This window comes from Myotis lucifugus, unplaced genomic scaffold (assembly GCF_000147115.1).
Source record: "Myotis lucifugus unplaced genomic scaffold, Myoluc2.0 scaffold_11, whole genome shotgun sequence".
In the NCBI taxonomy this organism is placed as follows: domain Eukaryota; kingdom Metazoa; phylum Chordata; class Mammalia; order Chiroptera; family Vespertilionidae; genus Myotis; species Myotis lucifugus.
The window spans coordinates 9,741,774-9,747,944 of NW_005871059.1; the positions used below are offsets into that span (position 1 = coordinate 9,741,774).

At 35.6% G+C, this 6,171-nt stretch overlaps 1 pseudogene; it reads left to right on the forward strand.

Moving 5' to 3' along the window:
* The first annotated feature begins 4,969 nt into the window (after positions 1 to 4,969).
* Positions 4,970 to 5,114, forward strand: LOC111825037 (annotated as a pseudogene).
* Positions 5,115 to 6,171: the final 1,057 nt, after the last annotated feature.

Below are 6,171 nucleotides of genomic sequence, written 5' to 3' on the forward strand. Positions count from 1 at the left end.
TCAGTCTTCATGTTTGTGGAAAAATCATAGAGCCACATTTCAATTTCCCCCGAATGCAATCTCGCATGGCCAAAGGCTTGCAATAGCTTATGGAGATGACAACATGCTGGAGTTTAGCTTTTGTGGTGTGAAGTGCATGTTTGTGTGTGGGGGGGGGCTGTCCTTCCACAAGGAAGGTGTTCTTTTCACCTCGTTGGGGCTGCAATAGAGAAGAAAGCCTCTACAGTTTACGTTCGCTTTGTCAGCCGAGTAAGCAACCATCTGTTTCAAGCGGCTGAGTGTGATCTGTCAGTTTAGTTTTTGGTTGGGATGCAGTGGCTCATTGTTGTTTCTTCGAGAACCACAAAGTAATTAACCATTCCAGTACTGGCTACAAAAGAGATGGCCGCTCTCAACATTGGGCCAGATTTCTGCTTTATCCAGTGCTGGAAGTATGACAAAAACTTGAATAGCTATTCATCGTGTTTCATTGTTCCCTAAAGAGGCAACATGCTCTTTGTTATAAAGGCAACCTGGATTTCCCGGCATACCATTTCATTTCAGTGTCTGTGTGCCAAAGATGGAACAAAGTCTGGGTGCTGTAGACAAACAATCAAAACACGACAGTGACAAACATGCTGAGAGACCTCATTCTCCAACACGTGAACAGTGACATGTTCACAGACGATGGGAGGTGTGAGTGGGACTGGGAAGAAATAAAGAAGAGGGAGACAGGGGGGTGATTTTTAATATGTTTGGGAATGTAATGCTTTCCTGAATGAGGATAATGTTATAGTACACAATTCTAATAAATCAAAGATCGGTGGAAAGAGATAACAGCAAATTGGTTTTATGTTTCACTCAATTTTTCTCATGTCTCTGCTCCATTTTCCTTCCTTCTTTCACTTCAGTCTTGAACATGATGTTTTGTCTCTTTTCCCATCCATGAAATGGGATTAACAATTAAATTTTAAACTACGAGATATTGAAAAGCACCTCTCAAATGGATATGTAAAATAGATTTTAAGAACTTTTGGAAATAGTCACCCTAAAATGCTATCTCTATTTTCAATGGACTACTTTATCTTTCCCAGCAAATTAAAGTATTATGAAACAGGTTGGCTGTCACATGAGATAAGAAAATAATGTGAACTAAATATTCCACATTTGTAGCTATTATAGCCATATACACAATAGCAGGGTGTGAAAACAGGTTCTCATCTTCTGAATATGTCCTTGCAAAAGCCGTCCTGACAGCTTACTAGATGTCTTATTTTTCCTAATTGAAATTATTTTGCTTTAAATAATATTTTATAAAGATATTTTACTGTGCAATTAAAAATACTTCTTATTACTTAATGAAAGCAATTAATCCATGTCTGGTTGTTAATATTTTTTTAATAGTTCTGGGAAGATTTCAAGTCTTCCATTTTTTTTACCTCTACATTCAATATTTACCAAGTTTACTGTTTCAAGTAGATGTTTAGTTATTCATTTTTTTGGTCCGCTGTTTTGATTGTTTCTTTTATAAAAACTGTACACATAAGTATTATTGAAGCCTAACCAAAACCATGTGAGACAAAGTGTGTTAACTTCCTATATTTCAGAGTGAAAATTTCTTAAGTTAGGAAAATTACTGCTTTTCAAGTTAAAAGGGTATAATTTTCTTAACTTATATATTATACCTATGATTCTCTATATGTATTTAAAATTTTTGAAGTATTTGTATATTTAATTATAATTAGGATCATACACATGTTTCTGGTACATTGATTACATTAATATTTAAAGCATCATGCTGCTCCTTACAGGGGAAAAAAAAAGGAATGTCCTGGACTTGACCTTGGGGCCCATCTGGTCTAGTGGCCACAGCATTTCTGACTGAATTGACTCAACAGGTATCTTTATCCTGCTGTCTGCTTTCAAAATTATACAGATCACTCTTATCAAGACACAGTCTTCCAGGGAACACTGAAAGCCCAGCCAAAGAGCAAGTTCTCTGCAAAATTTCAGAATAAATGATGTTTTAAGTTGTATAACTCTGCCCTACTCACTAGAATTCAATATCTGTGAGGGCAGAATCAATGTTTTGTGCAACCTTGTAATTCTTCCTTTCCCCCAGTCTCAGACTCTGTTCTTCTTGATTAGAAACAGGGGAGATACCCAGGGAGTTCCTAAGGCTCTTTCTTTCTTTCTCTTTTATCCTTATCTTTCTAGGATATTCAAATACAATCCTGCTGAAGACCTGCTTTCCCCAAGGGTGTTAGCATGCTCTTGCCTAGAAGTGCTCTCCAAAGTTGCTGATGGGGTGATTACCCCATCAACAATCAATAAAATCTTCTAAACTAATATATTCTATACAATTATAATTCTACCCCCAATTCCCATTCTGATGCGTGGGGGTTTTGCCCAATACCAAACAATTAACTCAATTCTGACACTATATATCCCTGGAGATATCAGAATCCACTGGTTAAGTGCTCAGTCATACAAAACCACCCAATTCAGATGTTAATTGCAAGTCCAGGTTGTCACCTGGGCTTCTAACCAACCAGGTTTCCAGGAGGGTCCCACAACCTCCTCAGATTTGATTAATTTGCTAGAAGGGCTCACAGAGCTCAGGGAAACATTTATGTACTAAATTACTGACTTATAAAAGGCTATAACATATATACCCATATGAGGAGATGCAAAGGACAAGGTATTGGGAAAGGGCATGGAGCTTCCATGCACTCTCCAAAGACAACACTCTCCCCAGTCTCCAGGAATGCACCAACCTGGAAGCTCTCAAACTCTGACCTATTCATTTCCATGGAGGCTTTGTTACATGGGCATGATAGATTGGAACGTAATCACTAGCCCCGTTTTCCTATCCTGACGTCATAAGGTGGGACTGAAATTTCCAACCCTCTAATCACATGGTTGGTTCCTCTGGTGACCAGCCCTCATCCTTCGGTGACGTAAGAGCATTCCAAAAGTTACGTTATTACCATAACAAAAACTACCTTCTCAGCAAATTCCAAGGGTTTTAGGGGCTCTGGCAAGAATTGGAGGAAGACCAAATATGTACTTCTTACTATAAATCACAATACCACTATATATATATATATATATATATATATATATATAGAGAGAGAGAGAGAGAGAGAGAGAGAGAGAATATATAGTGTATATATAAACATACATACACATATATACACACATATATAACAAATAGTTATTTCAACAGAATGGAATAAGGAAGAAATGAATATATTTTTTATATATTTTTTTAAATATATTTTTTATTGATTTCAGAAAGGAAGGGAGCAGGAGAGAGGGATAGAAACATCAATGATGAGAGAGAACCATTGATCGGCTGCTTCCTGCACGCACCCCACTGGGGATTGAGCCCACAACCCAGGCGTGCACCCTGACCAGGAATGGAACAGTGACCCCCTGGTTCATAGGTTAATGCTCAAGCACTGAGCCACAGCAGTTGGGCAGAAATAAACATTTTTGACATCATTTTTATTTTTCTTATTAATGTGCAAAATATTTTTATTTCAGAAAATATATTATCAGTGAAGATGCTTTTTTTGGGGAAAGCAATGTTGAAAATGCTTCCTTCTTTTTAAAAACCTTAGTTTAACATTAACATAAAAAGTATGATAATAACTTGAATTTATTTTGATCCTTGATTTTCCACAGCTGTCACAACTGAGACATCCACATGGAAAAATTCCACTATGGCTACACTTACAAAATCATAATACTAATTTTTCAACCCTACCCAATAATTTTGAACAAGATTCTATTGAAATGTGGCTGGCTATAAATTTGCATCTTCCCTAATGTCACTCATCTCTTCTAGGAAATGAAGATTGTATAATTTTATATTTGTAACAAATAGGTACAGTTGAAGTTCCTCAGCTGTAATATATCAAAACAGATTTTGGAATTCTTTTTCCATAGTTTTTAAGTGTTCAGACATGAGACTTTAAATAGATGACATATTTGCATTGTTTTTAGCAACAAAATCACTCCACATTTTCCTACCATCCATTTTTAAAAAGGTTTCTCCATAGCAAGAATATTTTTCAAAAGGCAATGCTTTCTCAATCCTTGTAAAAAATGGAACATTTACAGATCACTTAGCCCTGGCAGCATTCTCTCATAATTTGTATGATCAAGAGATTCTTTGATGGACCCAGTACCAATTGGGCCATTTTCTTGTTTCCTTGTGCCTGCCTTATTAGCAGTTTCTCAGCCAGAGTTTTCTTTACAGGAATCTTATTAAGGCACTTGTCTATTTTATCCATTACCTACACTGAATAATGTAATAAATAAATCAAACTAATGTGGCTATACATTAATGAAATTGAGTATATCATGGATAAAAAGCAAATGAGGTTAAGAACAAAGAAAATTTTTACAAATCATATATCCAACAAAGGACTTGAATCCAAAATATACAATTTTCAAAACCCAGCAATAAGAAAATAAACTGTAAAAAAAAACCAAACAAACCAGCCAACTGCCAATACAACAATAGCCATCTAGTGTGAATGAATCAAAATTAAACTTATTTTTCATCAGATCAGCAAAAATAAATCTTTTGGTGTGCTACAAAATTTTAGTGATTAGTTTATGTGTGACATGAGATGAAAAAGGTTGAAAATGTCTGGATTAGCAGCATTTTGAAGTCCTCGGAAACTTACTAGGACTCTGAGTATAAATTCCAGCAATCTGGGTTTTAACAGGCCTGCTACATGGTAATGATAAATGTTACATTTTGAGAAACACTTTCTAGAGTGTCTTAACATATAGTTTCCTGGGCCCCATCCCAGAGTTTCTGATTCAGTAGATCTTGTGTGGGAACCCAGCTATTTAAATTTTAATTAATTAAAATGACATAAAATTTAAATTTAAGCTTCTCATTTGTACTAGCCACATTTCAATTGCTCCAGAGTCACATGCTTTACCATGCGGGCCCTTAAGAAACAGTATCACCCCCTGGCAATGGGCAAGGAGACACCTGATTGGTGGTGTTTCTCTTATATCAGTCAGGGGCAAAGCAGATGTACAGTCCTTAGTTCATCCTAGCTAGATGCCTGTGTCGGTGGCCAGAGCTGTTTCATGCCTGAGGCACATAAAAAAAAAAAGAAACAGTTTCCTGACTGGTGGGGAAGCAACTAAGTGATGATCGAAATGTCCAATAGAGCAGTCACTAGCCACATGCAGCTGTTCAAATTTAAATTCTAATTAATGACAATAAAATAAAATTAAAAATTTAATTCCTCAGTGAAACTAGTCACATTTAGGTACATGTACCTATTAGGTACATGTGGCTAGTGGCTACCATATTAGAGATCACATATATAGACGGCTTCTAGCATCACAAAGAGTTCTATTTATTAAAAAGTGCTTCTCTAGATCATGAGTCAGGAAATTCATAACATTATCTTAATCATAAATAGTAAATAATTGAGGCTTCCAGTCACAACTATTCAACTTTGCCTCTGTAGCTGGAAAACAGCCACAGACATTAAGTAAACAAATGAGCATGAATCTGTTCTGATGAAACATTTACAGGAACAAGCAGCTGGCCTACAGGCCATAGCTTGCTGACTCCTATTCCAGACCATTCCAATCTCCAAGCCTTCAAAGTCTCTGGGATGCTGCTTTCACACTACAAAATGAACACTTCAGATATTAATTAAAAAAGCATGAAATGGGAGAATCTACTAACAGCTATCTTGGCTTCTTTAATCCTGGTTATACCAAGGCAATGTTTAAATGTTGCTGTAAGAAGATTATGTGATATTATTGAAAGGGATTTAATGTCAAGAGAGAAAGGTTGGCTCTGAGGTTAGCCTAAAATAAAGGTATTTTGATACAGATTGAAACACTTTGGAAACGTGTTGCTTTATTGTTTAGAATAGATTAATAACTACTATGAAGCACTCTTTTTTATTATTTCATTTAGTGCTTCACAGTATATATTTCCATATAATTTTTTTTCAGTATTTTATACTAATTGACCCATAGTTTTCTAATTTTTCTCAGTAATATATTAACTCATATCTTTGTAAGTATCTTAATTATAATACTACTTTATTATCTGATGTGTATATTACAGCACAGTTGTTTTGTTATAAATATTAATACTTTTTTCTCAGATGTCTAGTAATTAATTGATCCCATTGAGCA